General features: G+C 36.1%; 1 protein-coding gene across 13 annotated transcripts in view; it reads right to left on the bottom strand.

The window, feature by feature from the left end:
• Nucleotides 1-20,718, bottom strand: part of MGAT4C (MGAT4 family member C) — a 731,126-nt gene that overhangs the window by 607,099 nt on the left and 103,309 nt on the right.

Raw genomic sequence — 20,718 nt, 5'->3', positions numbered from 1 at the left:
AATTCAACTGGTAAATTAAGAAACGCAGGCTCTTCATTACTAAAATTTCAAAAGCAATTTTTTTGGTATATTTATCAGTTATAGTTCTTGGTTTGTAAGCAACAGACTCTAACTTAAGACAAAGGATTTAAGTATTGCAAGGATATCAAGAGTTCTCAAAATTGGAGTTCCCATTGTGGCGCAGCAGAAATGAATCCGACCAGCATCCATGAGGATGCAGGTTCGATCCCTGGCCTCGTTCAGTGGGTTAAGGATCCAGTGTTGCCATGAGTTGTGGTGTAGGGTGCAGACACAGCTCGGATCCTGTGTTGCTGTGGCTGTGGCGCAGGCCAGCAGCTACAGCTCTGATTCGACCCCTAGCCTGGGAATCTCCATATGCTGAGGGTGTGGCACTAAAAAGCAAAAAAACAAACAAAAAAACCCACAAAAACCACACACACTTAGAGAAAACAAGTAGCAAGGAAGCTCCAGAAGCAAACGTTTGAGACAAATGGTTTGGTCAAACCGCCCCAAGGTCCATACAACTCCTACAGCAAATATGGCCTTCCATAACACTAACAGAGCAACAACAATGATAAAAGTTTTACTGATTTCCAGTTGTATCCAAGGTTCTAAGCACTCTGGCCAAATTATTTCATTTCACTTTAAAGGAAACTATTAAAAACTATTATTGTTATTCTCCCACTGAACAACTTCTCCGTGTTCTTAGACAACAAGTGTCACCTCCTGGGAGAAAATGTTTTCCTGACTTAAGTTACGGGTCAGTCCTCTGGCTCTGCTGGGCTAAAAAGGTAGAAATGACCCCTCTGGTTTCTATGATGTGAGACAGTCCCTACTTTCCACCACAGCATAAAATCATTAGAAATGAGGTTTTGTCATGTGGTAGTTAGCTATCACAACTAACTTTTAAATTGTTCTATAATTTTTACTAATAAGCCTTTATAGCAGAAAATAAAACACTTCAATAAATTTCATGTGCTCATTATTTTATTAATAAATGTTTATAGAATAACATATAAGAAAGAAAGACAAGAAATAAGAGTTAGAAAGTACTGAGTATTTGTATTGGGCACTTAAGCTATTTCCTTCAGTTCTAACAATCATCCTACTAGACAAATTTTATTATTCAACCTGATGAGTTAACTTGATTGGTGATAGTGAAATCAATTTTCTTTCCTTCAAAGTCACACTAATGGCACGTGATTAATACTTCTAAGACTTCAGTGCTTTTAGAAAAAACAAAATAAACATGAGTGCTCTCACAACCATATCAGGGGTGTGAAAATCTTTCACATTTTGTGTTCCCTCATTCATCCTGAGCATCCTCTTGTTCTATGTAACTTTCTATGTTATTATCCCACTTTCTCAAACTGTAAGTAGAATTAGAATTAAAAACCTTTCTTGTAGAAAGGTGCAGGCATGTCCTTCAGACCAATCTAATCAGATTTAAACAGAGAACTTTAATTTGGCTCTGGGATTTGCTGGGGGATCAGGAAGGAAATTGTTGCCGTTTCCAGAAATGTATGTTTTTGAAGCATTCTTGCTCCAGCATAAACCTCAAACACTGAGGCTTCAGTCTTCTAAAATTCTATAAACTTTCTCTCTGTCTCTCTCTCTCTATATATATATATATATTTTTTGCTTAAATGTATGTATATATATTATTATTATTATTATTTTTTTTTGCTTAAACTAGCTAGAGTGGGTTGCTTTATTTGCCACTAGTAAGCTGGATTAGTCAAGTGATGGTACATAATCAAATGCTAAATTTAATGATACACACTATTAAAATTATAATACCTCAAAGGGCAGTGAGAAGTAAGCGGTTTTCATAGGAGAGTTAGAAATCTATTGGGATTCTGAAAAATGGATAGGGTCCTAGACCGGTTTTAGGAGGCAGAAGGAATTTCAGCTAAGGGAAATTATATGGAAGAGAAAAATGTAGGATTTTTTTCATAGGAGGTCTTTGAACTAAGGGGCTTAAGAACATCTACCATTACGTTACACAATCAAGAGAATTCTTTTTCAATATACGATGCTGTAATTAGAGTTCTATTAAAGGGATATTAGTATAGCAGGATAAATGTAAATTCAGAGAGGCAAGAAATTACTGAATCCATCTCTGTGTTTTTGTAATGATCCAAGCATCCAATTAACATTTAGACAAGAAAAGGTGCAGAGGAATTAGAAAGGGTGTAAGATAAGGGAAAGCTCAGATTTTGTGTGTTACTGCATATTGGGGTAAACAGAGAAGTGGGATTTTATTGAAAGAAAGGGAATTTGAAAGAAGAGAACCAATCTGTGTGAAACCAGGAAGTTTTAACACAGGAATACTGAATTGGGTTCTGGAGAGTTTCCTATGTGGAAATGTCCAGCACAAAAGAAAATACATGCACTATTTTACAATATTTCTAATAAAATACATATTTTCCATTTATAAAATGTCCTACAGCAGCTAGGGAAATAAGGAAAAGAACCTCAATATGTCTCCTGTTTCAGGGACTGGCATATTTATTTCCCAAAACATACTGGAATCTCCAAATGACGAGAGGAAAGAATGAAAACACCAGACCATATTGTTCCTCTGAAGTCTCTATTTGACAGAAATATTCTTTGGTCATTATATTATATATTTCCAGTATATGCATACATTGATAATAATGAGAACTAGGTCAACTTCATATCTGTAAGCAGAATGGCTAAAAAAAAATAAAAACTTATAAACTTATATTTATAACCCTAAGAGATGTTCATTTTATTAAAGCGGCAATAGAAGATTTATGATTCAATCTTCTATTTAAAAAAAGGAGATTAAATCTTCTATTTAAGAATCTTCTAAATTTACATTCTGAACATTTTAAAGCAGTACTTGTAATGATAAGTCATGAATCTTTAAAGAGATTTTTAAACATTTCAGAGATCTACTTAAAATAACTATTAGGAGTTCCTGTCATGGCTCAGTGGTTAACAAATCCGACTAGGAACCATGAGGTTGGGGGTTTGATCCCTTGCCTTGCTCAGTGGGTTGAGGATCCAGTGTTGCCATGAGCTGCGGTGTAGGTGGCAGACACAGCTCGGATCTGGTGCTGCTGTGGCTCTGGCCTAGGCCGGCAGCTACAGCTCCCATTAGACCCCTAGCCTGGGAACCTCCATATGCTGTGGGATCGTCCCTAAAAAGACAAAAAATAAATAAATAATAAATGAAAATCACTTTCAGACAGATGTGTGTATCAGCAGAAAAGGAAATTTTAGAATCTTGTTTTACGTACATCTCATTTGGTGTAAAGTTCTTTTTACACATGCACACAAAAGTCCTAGTCCTGCAAGTTGAGTGCAATTATTTTTTTCTGCTCTTAGGGACAACTGAGAATTATTAATCACTGACCTTGGTAAAACTTGCCAAATACATTGCTGTGGCTCTGGCGCAGGCCATCGGCTACAGCTCTGATTCGACCCCTAGCCTGGGAACCTCTATATGCCACGGGAGCAGCCCAAGAAATGGCATTTTTAAAAAAACAAAAACAAACAAAAAAAAAAAACTTGCCAAATAAAGGTGGTTATGACACCATAGCTTTTTATAGAATAAACAATACTAATTCCAACTTACATCATAGAAAAAGCAAAAAAAGACATGAGAACATATATTAAGCCAAAATGTATATTAAAAACCTTTCAACCTTACTAATTGTTGATAAAGCAAATTAAAAATGGATAGTTTGATATTTTCCATAATTTTATTACTCTGTGTCAGGGCCCAGTGAATCATCTGAATGGCTCAGTGCAAAAGGAAAGCGTGGGATGTCTTGTTAAAGACTATTAAGAATTTTAAGAGAGCAACAGCGGAGCCATAAACAACGAATGGGGTTCTTCTAAGTGCGGGGCCCAGTTTGACTTTATAGTTACATGTCCTTGAAGCCTGCTCAGACCTGGGAATAGATACTGCAGTTTTAAATGGAGACGTATTCTAATTTGATATATTGTATAAGCCAGAAATAGTTTCTCATACTGTATGAATACCTATTATAAAGTTCTTTATATATGGATATATATATATCCATATATATGCAAATTTGTGGCAGTTTCCTATTTTATCCATTTATAAATTTTTAAAAAATCAGATTTAAGACTTTATAGAAAAAACATTTTGAGAATCAAAAGACAGCTCAAAATGCATTATATATTGAAAAGATAGCCAACATTTTTAAAGTTTAAATATTTTTGAAGTGTATAAACAAAATTAATTTTATTCACCTTGTATCAATAAAATATCCCAATTAAATGAAAATAAAATAATGGCATAGGGAAAACAAAACAATGTTTTTCAAAATTAAGATGTTTACCAGTTCTTGATCCATGAAAAATGAAAGCAATATTTGACTACAAAAAAAAAATCTTCAGTCTATACATCAAAAGCAAAAACTCATTAATCTGAGTGAATTCAATAATTTTAGGCTGTATATTTTCAGCAGAAAATAAATGAGTCATTTGGAAGACGCAACTGTGTCCAACACAGCATGAGTTAAGTGTCCACTTGATAAAGCTTTTTGTGTCATCTGATGTCAATGTGACTCAGGACAAAATTGTTTGATAACTGGATTTTTCTTTGAGTATTAAAAATGGGCAGAGAATATCGTGTTTTTGATAGTTTCACCTTTTTGCCACAACATAAATTTACTTTTGAAAGAAATGAGAATGGAGTATACAGTTTCTCTCCAGGTATTAAGAAGGAAAAGCTCCCTTGAGTTGACACATAAAAGTTAGCTGCTAGTTACAGACAATATTTTCCTACTTTGATTCCCTTTCCTAACAGAGTCTGTATCTTTCCACAACCCAATACATATTGATCTACAGCCATTAAATCAGAAAATTAAAAGGCACCCTCCCACGATGAGAGTAATAATGAGCATTGATAAAATTGTTTCATGGAAAGAGATTTTGTTAAAAGGTTAGCACTGCAACAGTTTAGTCCATATGTAATTGCCAACTGTTTATTCTGAAAATCTCTGTAGAACAAGTTTTCATTTGATATAATTACTGCGAAATGTTCCACTCAAATACATAAGGCTACAAAACAAACACACACACACACACACACACACACACATACCGGCATGCCTAGTATTACATTCAGCAATTTTGCTTCTGGTAAAGAGTGTTGCCATTAACTAGTGTCTTCTTTTGTACAACAGATGGTTTAAATGGTATTTTTTTCTTTAATGCTAGATTTACCATCAAGGTAGCTCTGACACTCTATAACTCCCTCTGTGAATATTGTTGATTTTGATGAATTGGTTCTTTTTTCCCCTTGCAAATGACAATATGTTCGAACAGCTGTCAAACATTTTCACCAACAAGTGTTAGGTTGACCGTACCCTCTGAGGATATAACACCTTATTCTGGAAATTTCAATTCATCTTTTTGGGTTTATCACACAATAAAAAATGCATTTGTTATAGCCAAAGGCTTATAAGGGGTAACATCTATTATATTTATTAATATTTATGGGGTTTTAGGATCATATACTTCCACTATAAAAGGGTGTGTGTATATAAAAACAAACACACAAGCTTTTGCAGCTACACATATAGAAAGAGAAAAATAGATTTTTATATCTATATTATATGTGTGCATATAAATATATATAAAATTGGGGGAGACTAGGTTTCAGGAGATGATAGTTTTATGAAAATATTAATGAAGGTATGCCATGGATAATTCTGAAAAGCAACAGCTAATATGCAAAAATATATTATAGTATTCTTTAACTTTCTTTGTTTTTGTAACATATCATGGACATTTTTCATAGAATCTAATTCATAAAAAAGTATTAAACATAGCTGTATAACACAAATATACATAGGTAAAAGAAATATATATATACATACACACTCCAAATTTGATAATATAAACTGTATATTTTTCTAGCATTTGAGTTTATAAATAGGAAATAGTTCCAAACAAATGGATCATTTTTAATGATGACTTCATTATTCAATGTAACTGAATTAGTATTCCAGTCTCTTATTCAAGCACATTTAGATTTCTCTCTTATTTTACGTTACAAAATTTACCTGATGGTCATCCACAAAGAAATGTGTTTGTCAAATTATGCCACAATTTTGTATTGATCATTGCTATTAAAATGAACACACCCTCACACCATGCACAAAAATAAACTCAAAATAGCTTAATGACTTAAATATAATACAAGACACCATCAAAATCCTGGAAGAGAACATAGGCAAAACACTCTCTGATATTAACCTTACAAATGTTTTCTCAGGTCAGTTTTCCAAAGCAACAGAAATAAAACCAAAAATAAACCAATGGGACATAATCAAACTGAAAAGCTTTTCCATAGCAAAGGAAACCAAAAAGAAAACAAAAAGACAAGTTACAGAATGGGAGAAAATAGTTTCAAACGATGCAAATGACAAGGGCTTAGTCTCTAAAGTATACAAACAATTTATACAACTCAACAGCAAAAAAGCCAATAACCCAATGGAAAAATGGGCAAAAGACCTGAATAGACATTTCTCCAAAGAAGATACACAGATGGCCAACAAACACATGAAAAAATGCTCAACATCTCTGATTATTAGAGAAATGCAAATCAAAACTACCATGAGGTACCACCTCACACCAGTCAGAACGGCCATCATTAATAAGTCCACAAATAACAAATGCTGGAGCTGGTGTGAAGAAAAGGGAACCCTCCTGCACTGTTGGTGGGAATGTAAGGTGGTATGACCACTATGGAGAAGAGTAAGGAGGTACCTTAGAAAAGTATACATAGAACTACCACAAGACCCAGCAATCCCACTCTTGAGCATCTATCCGGACAAAACTTTCCTTGAAAAATACACATGCACCTGCATGTTCATTGAAGCACTATTCACAATAGCTAAGACATGGAAACAACCCAAATGTCCATCGACAGACGATTGGATTAGGAAGACGTGGTATATATATGCAACGGAATACTACTTGGCCATAAAAAAGAACAAAATGCCATTTGCAGCAACATGGATGGAACTAGAGACTCTCATACCAAGTGAAGTTAAGTCAGAAAGAGAAAGACAAATACCATATGATATCACTTATATCTGGAATCTAATATATGGCACAAATGAACCTTTTCACAGAAAAGAAAGTCATGGACTTGGAGAACAAACTTGTGGTTGCCAAGGGGGAGGGAAAGGGAGTGGGATGGATTGGGAGCTTGGGATTAAGAGATGCAAACTATTTCCTTAGGAATGGGTTAGAAATGAGATCCTGCTGTGTGTAGCACTGGGAACTATGTCTAGTCACTTATGATGGAGCGTGATAATGTTAGAAAAAAGAATATATACATGTATGTGTAACTGGGTCACCCTGCTGTACAGTAGAAAATTGATGGAACACTGTAAACCAGCTATGATGGAAAAAGATAAAAATCATTACATAAAAAAACTCAAATTATGCCATGATTTTTTTCAGGGTGAAAACTGCTATTATTTTTGTTCAAGTTCTCATTTCTGTGGTAATTCTTCTAGTGTTTCAGCATTATGTACAACATTGGTTTTGACACATTCTTCTTAGAAGTTTAAGAAAATATATTCCTACTAATTTACTAAAATGTTTTCATTTGAAAATGTGTATTGAATTTAACAAATATCTTGTGGCATTTAAAGAAGATTATATTGTTCTTATTCTTAATCTGTCAATATACTGAAATAAATGAATACCTTTTTTTAATACTGAAGCATCCCTAAATTCTTGATGCAAATCTTACTCGAAGATTATATATTAGTTTTATAATTTCTCTACCTGATAATAATTTGAGAGGACATAGAAACGATACAAGGAAACATTGTCATAAGGTAGCTCGAAAAGGATTTAATAGAAAAAATGTTTAACATAAACAACAATTTATTAGAATGTTTATATCAACTGAATTGATCAAAGGAGGATGAAATAGCAGAAAACTGAAGCCTGGAATATATACATAGATAAAGGAAGAAGAGAAAATATATTCTAGCCAGACAGAACCCTAAGAAAATATGTGCCAGGTGGCTCTCATTCAGTCAGCCGTTCAGTTTACCAATCATCTGTTTGCTCATTCATTTCAATGTGTGACTGATCTAATAAGGTACTGAGACCTACTTTGTCAAAGTACTATGATCTATTGTGACCCATGACAGGAAGTGAGAATCAAATATAAGCCAAACAGAAATAAATAAAAATAATTTTTATACAAAATAACTTTAGACAACTATGGTAGAGCTGACTATGGAATTACACAGAGTGAATACACATAGTGAACACACAGAGTGTGTACTGTATTTGTGAGTCATCATAAGCATTACAGAAATTTCACATTTGGGGCAACAGAACTAAATTTCTGTTAGAAAAACAAACCTGATAGACAATACAAGGAATGGAACAACTATCTGTCTGTCTGTCTGTCTGTCTGTCTATCTATACTAGGAATGGACAAGTTGGGGGGTGAGGTAAACATATAAAGAAAACAAATAATCAATGTCTTGCTCCTTTGTGATATTTTCTAGCAATAGCAAAGATAAATATTTAATTATTCTTTTTTTGTCATGACTTTTCTGCTTCTATTAGAGGGTTGTATCTTGGGAATAAGGGCTCTAACATTCTCACTGTCATGTCTACAGTGTCTCTCTGTGCATCTGACACATATTAAATCCTCAGTAAATATACAGAAAAGAGGATAAAAGGGAGGGAGGGAGAAAGAAAAGAAAGAAGAATGGAAAGAGGAAGAGAAGAAAAGGTAGGAAAAAGAGAAAGCCGCCACTTGAGACTATTTAAATAGTACAGATATGAGTGAGAATAAGAGAGCTGCAAGCAAAAATGAACAAAAAACTATCTGCACTAAGATTGTTTCCTATCATATACCATATTTGAGAAATAACTATGAAGTTGTAAGAATTCTACCATAAGTCACATGAAAATTTATCTCACGAGTCAGAGTCAGAACTCACATATAATAATATCTAGATTTCTCCTTTATTTGAAAAATTATAATAATATTAATAACAGTAACATGTAAGTTGACTTAGAGGTGTTCATCCACACACAAAAGCTTTTATTTATTTATTTATTTATTTATTTATTTATTTGTTGGCCACGCCTGCAGCATGCAGAAGTTCCCAGGCCAGGGACTGAACCTGAGCCACAGCAATAACCCAAGCCACAGCCATGATAATGCCAAGTACTAAACTGCTAGGACACCAGGGAAATCCACAGAACTCTTTAAAGTGTCGACCGTACTCCTTTTGGGGGAATATGTGAGCATGAAAGCTTTGGAGAAGTAAATGAATAGCACAGAACCATAAAACTGCAGATCCAGATGTCACTCAAATTCGCCAGATTCCAAAATGCAGTCTCTGAGGTATTACCCCCCTCTTTATTTATTGCGAATAAGTGATAAGAAACCATTTTGATCAGCAGCATGTCATCTAATTTTGCTTTTAAGTAGTAACTTAATGCCTTTGCTTCCTAAGTTCATCCTACCTAATATTATCTTTTGGATTCCTCTTTTTGATGTACATTAATCTTTGAAAGCAAATGTGACAAAATGTAAATGACCTCATCTCATTTAGCACCATGCCCTTGCAAAAAAAGAGAGTAGCATTAAAATGAAAGTTATAGAAGGGCTAATGTACTGGCATGCTGAATATAGCCAGCTTTACCATTCCTTACTTCCTGAAAAATGAAAGAAATACACCCATCTAGAAGTTATGAATAGTTTACAAATCAATTTATATGTCATTGTACTATGTAAAGTTTGTAAAAAGGAGAAAATTGATTTCATCTATTTGAATGCTCTGTGCAATGAATGTCCTATTCCTCTGCTAAGAAGTACCTATCAGCTGATGACAGATATATGCTTTGAAATAGTGATATGCCAATTACCAAGAAAAAGATAATGCCTTGTATATTTGAAAGTGAAGTCCAGAATATGATGAGGCACTAGCTTACCTAGATTTCCATTAGAAATGACACAATGTTGGATGGGGAACACAGGGGAAGCCCTTGCCCGTTAAACATATAGTTAGTGCATCTCACCTTCTAGCAGTATTTACGACACTCTGAACTGCTTTCATCGTTATGGTGATAGATTTTCACTGTCTGATTATGAAGATGAATTTTTGCTAATTTTCTCGTGGCTTCTCAGCGCTTGTGACAACTAGCATTCGAAACAAAATTGTTAGGAAAGGATGGCACCATCATTAGCCCCAGGACGGACACAGAATCAACTCATTCATTCTCTTCTTGGCCAACCAACCTCCTCTGGACTATTAAACAATTAGAAAAAAACAAAACTGGTAATTATAATTATCATAATAATCCTAATTCAGAAAGAAAAGTTTGAAACAAATCTAACAAATTGTATCAAACCACAAAGAGCCTGTTCTTAAATGGCCTCTGTAACAATATGCACCTATAAAAGTGAAAAATCAGAAATATAATGTCAATAGTTTAAAATATTCATACTATAGGAGAAAACAAGGATTCCTTCAAAATCTAACGACCCCTTACTTCAAACCCTAACCCTTTTGTTTCATTGTCACGACTAAAAATTCTGAGAGTGTTTTTTTCTGAGTTGTAAACTGTCATGCCACCAAAATTTGAAGAGGTAGATTGTACTGTCAGAAATGCACAGCATAGCTCATCAGTCTCAATTAGCAATTGTTTCTTGATAAGTATTTTTAAGGCTCAAAATGCTAAATTATGAGGTTATCTGAGGGACAAAACTCATCTCTTGGAAAGCCATTAGTTTCCAAAACGTATTTTTATTGAAACAATAGAAAATATAATGAATAATGAGCTGAAGCATGAAATAAGAGATACAAAAATGGCAGAAACAAAACAATTACTCAAGGTGAACCTCAATAAGCTCATAAAATAATGGAACTCTAATTCTATGTATTTATAAAAGTTGGATAGGTAGCATGGACATTTTGTTGATCTTGCAAACAGAACATCTAATTCCAGAATATGCTTGTTTCAACAGTGTCTCTACTTCATGGATTATAAAGTGTCATACTCTTTCATTTCCCAGGATTTATTTTTATCCTCTAATTCTTTTCTTCAATTTATCTAAACCAGTGATTCTCAACCAGGAATGATTTTGTCTCCTGAGGACATGTGGAAATGTCTGGAGACATTTTAATAGTCACAACTAGGCAGATTACATGCCATTGCAGCTAGTGTGAACGAGGGCAGGAACGTTGCTAAACATTCAATGATATACAGAGAAACTCTCACCAACAAAAAATATTTGGTCCCAAATGTCGATAGTGCTGCTATCAAGAATTCTGATCTAAATTATAATGGTCAGGAGTTATGGCTCAGCAGTAACAAACCTGACTGGCATCACGAGATACTAGTATCTCATTGCGGCTCAGCAGTAACAAACCCAACTAGTAACCATGAGAATGTAGATTCGATCCCTGGCCTTGCTCAGTCGGTTAAGGCTCCGGCATTGTCGTGAGCTGTGGTGCAGATTATAGATGCCGCTCAGATCTGGTATTGCTGTGGCTGTGGTGTAGGCTGGCAGCTGCAGCTCTGATTTGACCCTTAGCCTGGGAACTTCCATATGCCACAGGTGCAGTCCTAAAAAAAAAGTAAAACTACAATGGTAAGATTAAACTCTGTAACTGGTTCATTTTTCATCTATTTTCTAAAGAAAAAAAAAAAAAGCTCTCAATATTTTCTAGTTCTTCTTCTGATTATCTGTTGCTGTGTAATAGCCCAAAACAGTGGCCTAAAACAACAGCATCATTTATTTTTATTCATGATTCCAGCACTTGAGTGGGCTTATCTCACCTGACTTGGGTCTCTCATGCCATAAGTGGTTGCAAAGCATCTGGCATCAGGGTTGGGGTTATCTTGAAGACTTTGTCACTTGTGTCACTGGTACCTGAGCTGGAAAGACTCAAATAGTGAGTGCCAGAAGAGCTGGGTCTGCTGTTTGGGCATCTCCTCATCTATATATGGTTTCTCCAACTGGTAACTCCATGTGGTGGCCTCCAGAGCCAAAGTCCCAAGAAAGACTGGCAGAAGCTGCATGGATTTTTATCCAGAGTCACAGAGCATTCCTTCTGTTGCATTGTATTTGACAAGGCAGTCACAACATCCTGTCCAGGTTCAAGGAGAACTGGTCCCCACCTCTTGAAGCGATGAGTATCAAAGAACCTGCCAGCACAGTCTATCTTCTTTCCACAAAGTATTCACAGGTTTTCCATGTAAAACACACCCACGCACGCCCAAGACCCCCAAATACCTCATATATTATAGCATCAGACTCAGGTCCAAGTTGCAGGATCTTGTCTAAATCAAGTTCACATACAAATGATGCTCTGTGGGTGTATTCTTCCACTTCTGCTCCTTCAGTACTGTTTCTCTCGGTCTGAGGACCTGTGAACTGAAGGGACACGTTATCTCCCCACCCTACAGCCAACACGTAATGGTGGCGCACGTATAGGATGTCTACTCCATATACTCCCGTTCCAAATAAATCAGATGGGAGCCAGAGTCACGGATTCATAGCATTGCTGAAATCCAGCTGAGTACATAGTGCCTGTTTCTTGACAATGACTTAGTCTTATCACCTGGGGATGCTTTACCACAATTCTTGGCTCTGCCTTCTGGGTCCTGATTTTGGTTCATTTATCCTTCCTTTTTTAAAAGAAATCATTGCTATTTGCATCTGAGTATTTTCTCAGCCTGATTCCTGCCCATAAGAATTCTGGACTCTAAATCTTCTTTTAATGTTATACTGTCTCTGTCCTTTCAGTTTAATCTGATAAAATTTCTTTAGAACTATGTGGGTTTTTTTTTTAAAATGATTTATAATTCTTCCTATTAGAGAAAATACGCTATCACAGATATCCCTTGGGCATATCTTTTTCGGATGTTATTTTCTATCTTGGGTTTGTTTGTTTGTTTGTTTTGTTGTTTGTTTGTTTTTTGGCTGCTGTGGGGAAAATACTTAAAATTCTTTGATGTCCTATTGTTTACAGACAGTATCAGTGAGGTACAGTCTTAGCATACTTAGAAGGTTTTTTATCTCCTTAAGAAAGCCTATAAAACATGACCATATATCTTTCTTGATTCTTTTTTTTTTTTTTCTTTTTTCCTTTTTAGGGCCACACCCATGGTGTATGGAAGTTCCCAGGCTAGGGGTCTAATCGGAGCTACAGCTGCTGGCTGCACCACAGCCACGGCAATGTGGGATCCAAACCAAGTCTGCAACCAACACCACAGCTCACAGCAATGCCAGATCCCTGATCCACTGAGCAAGGCCAGAGATCAAACCCACATCCTCATGGATCCCAGGCAGATTCATTTCTGCTGTGCCATAACAGGTACTCCTCTTTCTTGATTCTTAACAAAGGCCCATCTTGAATCTGATCTTTGACTGGAATCTATATCTTAATTAGAAAATATTTTGCAGTGTAGAGAGTATGAGAATGAGCTACTTTTATTTTTGTTTGGTGAATGAAGAAAATCCCAACTGCTTCATATTTCCTCTAAATTTGCCTTAAAAATGAACTATTTCTCTTCCAACTGTTTTGCTTGGCCTCTTTACATGGTGTCCTCAGGATTGCTAGATTTCTTGGTTACTAATGTCTCTCGAAGCAAGTGTCCCAAGAGACCTACAAAAGCTAAATGACCTTTTAAAATCAATCCTCAAAGCAAGGCAATGTCACTTCTGTAGTCTATTCATTGAGTCAGTCACAAAGGCCACCTCCAGGTTCAAGCGGAGTGGACAGAGACATGACCTGATGGGAGGGGCGTCAAAAAACTTGTGTGATATGTTTTAAGATACAAAAGTATTTTATACATTGTATTTCCTTTGAAGAACTACTCCAATTAGGCCCTATTAAGATCAACATTTACTTTTATCTATGATTTAGTTTTTACCCATTCACCTCCTACGTTCTTTTGCCTCCTTTTCAAGTCGGACTCAATTACCCATCCAAAAAGAACTAAGGATGATTTATCTGTCTCAGGAGCAAAAAGAAAAACAAAAGGAATAAAAGTCATGGTTCATGACCTCAGGATACTTATTAGTTGAAAGAAATTCTAAAATATGAAACAAAATTCTAAAATATAAATTAATATGGAAGCATGTTAAAAATAAAAAAAAAATTGCCTAGTCACCAATATAAAATAGATGGATCATTTATAGACATTCAGGTTGATATTTAACATGAATCCCCTCAGTTATATCAAGGGCACAGATGGTTGAGAGCTGGAAACTTTATTTAAAGAAGATTTCTTTGGAGAAACCAGAACAGTAAGTTGTTCATTCTGTCCTCTCCTGCAGTCTGCCAACACACTTCACAGGTGGTGGAGGGTAAAATGAATCCCAAGTTGGTGAGAGAAACTGCAACACACCAATCAGGGAGTCTTATATGGTCACTGGTTACTGAAGGGGGTGTGACACTGCAGCATGGTGAATGGTGATTTTTTTTTTTAATTTTTATTTATTTATTTATTTATTTATTTTTTTTTTTTTTTTGAATAGTGACTGCATCTGGGTATAGAATTACAGATGATTTTTTTTTTATTATTATTTTCCCACTGTACAGCAAGGGGGTCAGGTCATCCTTAGATGTATACATTGCAGTTACAGTTTTTTCCCCCACCCTTTCTTCTGTTGCGACATGAGTATCTAGACATAGTTCTCAATGCTATTCAGCAGGATCTACTTATAAATCTATTCTAGGTTGTGTCTGATAAGCCCAAGCTCCTGATCCCTCCCACTCCCTCCCCCTCCCATCAGGCAACCACAAGTCTCTTCTCCAAGTCCATGATTTTCTTTTCTGAGGAGATGTTCATTTGTGCTATATATTAGATTCCAGTTATAAGTGATATCATATGGTATTTGTCTTTGTCTTTCTGGCTCATTTCACTCAGTATGAGATTCTCTAGTTCCATCCATGTTGCTGCAAATGGCATTATGTCATCCTTTTTTATGGCTGAGTAGTATTCCATCGTGTATATATACCACATCTTCCGAATCCAATCCTCTGTCGATGGACATTTGGATTGTTTCCATGTCCTGGCTATTGTGAATAGGGCTGCAATGAACATGCGGGTGCATGTGTCTCTTTTAAGTAGAGCTTTGTCCGGATAGATGCCCAAGAGTGGGATTGCAGGGTCATATGGAAGTTCTATGTATAGATTTCTAAGGTATCTCCAAACTGTTCTCCATAGTGGCTGTACCAGTTTACATTCCCACCAGCAGTGCAGGAGGGTTCCCTTTTCTCCACAGCCCCTCCAGCACTTGTTATTTGTGGATTTATTAATGATGGCCATTCTGACTGGTGTGAGGTGGTATCTCATGGTAGTTTTGATTTGCATTTCTTGTTTGTTGGCCATCTGTATATCTTCCTTGGAGAAATGTCTATTCAGGTCTTTTGCCCATTTTTCCATTGATTGATTGGTTTTTTTGCTGTTAAGTTGTATAAGTTGCTTGTATATTCTAGAGATTAAGCCCTTGTCAGTTGCATCATTTGAAACTATTTTCTCCCATTCTGTAAGTTGTCTTTTTGTTTTCTTTTGGGTTTCCTTTGCTGTGCAAAAGCTTTTCAGTTTGATGAGGTCCCATGGGTTTATTTTTGCTCTAATTTCTATTGCTTTGGGAGACTGACCTGAGAAAATATTCATGATGTTGATGTCAGAGAGTGTTTTGCCTATGTTTTCTTCTAGGAGTTTGATGGTGTCCTGTCGTATATTTAAGTCTTTCAGCCATTTTGAGTTTATTTTTGTGCATGGTGTGAGGGTGTGTTCTAGTTTCATTGCTTTGCATACAGCTGTCCAGGTTTCCCAGCAATGCTTGCTGAATAGACTTTCCTTTTCCCATTTGATGTTCCTGCCTCCCTTGTCAAAGATTAATTGACCATAGGTGTCAGGGTTTATTTCCGGATTCTCTATTCTGTTCCATTGGTCTGTCTGTCTGTTTTGATACCAGTACCACACTGTTTTGATGACTGTGGCTTTGTAGTATTTCTTGAAGTCTGGGAGAGTTATGCCTCCTGCTTGGTTTTTGTTTCTCAGGATTGCTTTGGCGATTCTGGGTCTTTTGTGGTTCCATATAAATGTTTGGATTGTTTGTTCTAGTTCTGTGAACAATGTCATGGGTAATTTGATAGGGATTGCATTGAATCTGTAGATTGCTTTGGGTAGGATGGCCATTTTCACAATATTGATTTTTCCAATCCAGGAACATGGAATATCTTTCCATTTCTTTACATCTTCTTTGATTTCTTTGATTAAAGTTTTATAGTTCTCGGCATAGAGGTCCTTTACCTCTTTGGTCAGGTGTATTCCGAGGTATTTGATTTTGTGAGGTACAATTTTAAAAGGTATCGTATTTTTGTATTCCTTTTCTAATGTTTCATTGCTGGTATACAGAAATGCAACTGACTTCTGAATGTTAATCTTATATCCTGCCACTTTGCTGAATTTATTAATCAGTTCAAGGAGTTTTGGGGTTGAGTCCTTAGGGTTTTCTAGGTATAGTATCATATCATCTGCATACAGTGACAGTTTGATCTCTTCTCTTCCTATATGGATGCCTTTGATTTCTTTTGTTTGTCTAATTGCTGTGGCTAAGACTTCCAAAACTATGTTGAAGAGCAGTGGTGAGAGTGGGCATCCCTGTCTTGTTCCAGATTTGAGTGAGAAGGCTTTCAGTTTTTCCCCATTGAGGATTATATTTGCTGTGGGTTTCTCATAAATGGCTTTGATTATATTCAGGAATGTTCCCTCTATACCCACTTTGGCGAGGGTCTTGATCATGAATGGATGTTGAACTTTGTCAAATGCTTTTTCTGCGTCTATTGAGATGTATTTATTTATTTTTTAATGGCTGTACCTGCAGAATAGGGAAGTACCTGGGCTAGGGGTCAAATAGGAGATGCAGCTGCCGGCCTACACCAAGGCACAGCAACACTGGATACAACCTGCATCTGCAGCCTATGCTGCAGTTTACACTGTGCTGGATCCTAAACCCACTGAACAAGGCCAGAGGATCAAACCCACATCGTCACAGACACTACGCCAGGTCCTTAACCCTCTGAGCCACAACCCCCTGCAGAATGGTTCTTGACCCACACTTGAGAAAGCTAAACGGGAAATAGCAGGTCACAGGTGCTGCACCACAGCAACAGCAACATGGGATCCAAGCCACCTCTGTGACACACTACAGCTCGCAGCTACCCCAGATCCCCAACCCACCTAGCAGGGCCAGGGATCAATCTCGCGTCCTCATGAATATCAGTCGGGTTTGTTACCGCTGAGCCACAATGGGAACTCCCTGCGTTTTTGTCTTAAAGTGACCACAGACATTTTATAACACAAAACTGATTTTTTTTTTGGTCTTTTTGTCTTTTTAGGGCCACGCCCGTGACATATGGAGGCTTCCAGGCTAGGGGTCTAATCGGAGCTGTAGCCACCATCCTACTCTACAGCCACAGCAACGCCAGATCCAAGCCACGTCTGCAACCTACACCACAACCACAGTTCATGGCAATGCCAGATCCTTGACCTGCTAAGCAAGGCTAGGGATCGAACCAACAACCTCATGGTTCCTAGTTGGATTTGTTTCCACTGTACCACGACAGGAACTCCACAAAATTGATTTTTTTAAAAAGCACAGAGGTCCAAACCATCCTCAGAGGGTTCAAACTATATCTTCAATTGTGCAGGTCCATCCCACTGGTAACACTTCAGTGGCAGGTTCTACTGTATAATTTAAAAGAGTAGATTGAAATGCGTTATAGTATTTAATGTGGAAACATCAGCCAAGATACTCTTAATCTCACGTAATTCAATGGAAGAAGGAATTGTGGATACTACTTATTTCCATGGTCTTACTAAATCACCCAATATGTGAAGAGGGTACATCCTAGATTAAGTAAACACAACATCAGTCGCAAGGAAAATAAAGAGAAGATTCCTACGGATGGATGAGCACTAGAGCCCTTTGTAGATGCCCTTCGGTAATGGTTTTCTTTCCCATCAGTGATCTCAAGACCAAGAGAAATGAAGAGGACATCAGGAGGGAGCGCCCACTTAGCTACAGGTACCAGGAAAGGAGCAGGGTACAGCGTGAAGGAGAGAGCAAACTAGCACTGCTGCAAGTCATGTGACTATGAATATAACCTTTCAAAAGATCCTAAAAGATACTGAAAAACAGATCCAGAGTCCTTAGACTAGTTAAACATCTGAAACTGAGGTCTATTCTCCAGATGCCAACAAAAGATTGAAAGCATAATTCTGCTACAGAGGCTTTTCTTTTCTTTTGCTTTTTAGGGCCACACTCGCGGCATATGGAGATTCCCCGGCTAGACGTCATATCCGAGCTACAGCCACAGCAACGCAGGATCCAAGTCGCGTCTGCGACCTACACCACAGCTCACGGCAACGTCAGATCCTTAACCCACTGAGCAAGTCCAGGGATCTAAACTGCAACCTCACGGTTCCCAGTCGGATTCTTTTCCACTGCGCCCCAATGGGCTCTCCTTTAGGGTCTTTTCTTCATCATCATCTTACCTCCTTAAGCATTAAATACACACGCACACAAACACACACACACACTCACATTGTAGAAATTAGGTATCTAAATACTTTATTTTCCCCCAATTTAGCAAATTTTATGGAAAGTCTAGATCTTGGTCACAGAAGAACTTTTGGATTCAGCCAACATACTAGTACCAAGGTCACCTCAGAGAATGACCTGTTAAGTTCCAAAACACTGTATCCCACCAAGTCAACATTTTTAAGTCAGTTTATCAAGAATCAAGTGCAAAATTAATAATGCATTTTTAATACCTTGGTGGATCTTACTAGAAAGGTTTTAGGTCACAAACACTGACTTAAGAACTCTGTTTCTATTCATGTCTTAGCTTTGCTTTACTCTGTTCTCTCAGAGCAGCAAATGAGGACAAAAGCAGTGACCTAACTGGATTATTCATATAGCCTAAGCCAATCTCTCTGACCAAAAGTGTAGTGACATTTTTATATATGAGACCTGAATCATATGCATCTCATTCTAGTACTGGGGGTTATAAAGAGATGGCAGTTATCATCAATTAATATACATGGAATGAACTGTGTTATTTTAGTGGGAGAGCTATGGCATTCATATGAAAAACATATGTCCACCATATTTCTACAGAAGCTAATAATAAGCAGGTTATCCCTGAAAAAAATATGGAGACATATGGACTGCACTGCAGTTGAATTCATATTTCAAGTCTATACAACAATTTTCTACACTGATGTTCACATCACACAATATTTATGCAGTAATTTTTATAACAGCTGGCTAAGATAGTTGGCTCTTACTATTCTTTGAATTCTCAAAATATCAGAAAACTAATGTCGATCACTCCTGCTTAAAAATTCATAATAAAATCATTTAAAAATACTACTATAATCTTTTAAAATTCTCTAGAGATTAAAAAAATACAGTAACAGCAATAAAGTTCCCTGTTAACTATGCAAAAAGTATGTAATTCAATTTCTTATCTCTAAAAATATTTCTGAAATTGCATGTCTGCAAACTGTATATGTGTATGTCTTTAACAATTTAGGTAAAAATTAAAAGAGCAAAGCAAAAGAGAGTCAAAGTGCTTTGAGGCCTTAGGGAAGTGAGACCTCTGTGTAAATATACGTAAGTTTTTCTTTTATCTGAGCATGTCATTTTTCTCCTCAATATCTATGAATTGTAAGTTTGACTTTTATAAGATGCTTAAAAAAGTCAAATCTCAATATTTTTTCATATATTTCACCATGTGTATGATTTTTAAAATATGAAATGTTTCCATAATGATTTAAAATACACATGTCATTAATTACAGTATAAAATGGTTAATGGAAATTAGCACCAAACAAGCATTTTCTTCAAACTATGAATTCATGTGTGAAGTGAGGTGCGACCTTAAACATGCTGACCTTCCTTAAATTGCGAAGCTTTATGTATCTGAATTTTTACAGAACTATGGACCTTCTAATAGTATTCTGAAATTAATCTTTATTTATTAGTAAGTTTCAAAACCAAGGAATCCAATACTTTAAAATTGTTGCTATCACCTCCAGTGCTATCTTTTGATACCTCTACTTTGTCTGGTCTAACACCTTAGGAGGAGTATTAAACAGTAATTTTATACATAAATTTTATACATAGATTTATGTATGTCTATAAAATTATTAATCAGTAATAGTCCAAACTTTTGTACCATGCATGCAATAACAACAGTCACAAAACAGTTAATTATTTATGTGACTTCAGAAAGAAAATATGAGGATGTGCTAATTTGGGGAAATAGAGTTCTCTTGGTGAAATGTCACTTCAACAACATTATTTATTTATTGAAAATTTTAAAATAAACATTGATGTTAAAAAGATCTCTGTTACTTTATATAATTAGTCATAACTACATAAGAGTCAACATTTTTTAATCTTGTGACATTACCTAGAATTTTATATTACTACATACTGTGAAAACAGATTGACACTGGTGAATCTACTTAAAATTCTAGGGCATACAATATTTTTTCTTTTTTCTCCAATTTTAAATGAACAGTAAACTATGAGGAAAACAATCATTACTTAATTAGTTCTTCATTAGTTACCCACCGGTCCTCTGAATCTATGGGAACTTTTACAATTTTGGCATAAATAGC

Source organism: Sus scrofa, chromosome 5, assembly GCF_054392235.1.
Source record: "Sus scrofa isolate SSC_HxYL_T2T_F1_AM1 chromosome 5, Sscrofa_HxYL_maternal_Yorkshire_Landrace_v2.0, whole genome shotgun sequence".
NCBI classification, from domain to species: Eukaryota; Metazoa; Chordata; class Mammalia; order Artiodactyla; family Suidae; genus Sus; species Sus scrofa.
The sequence above is the reverse complement of the archived record's forward strand: the minus strand, read 5'-3'. Positions and strand labels throughout refer to the sequence as shown.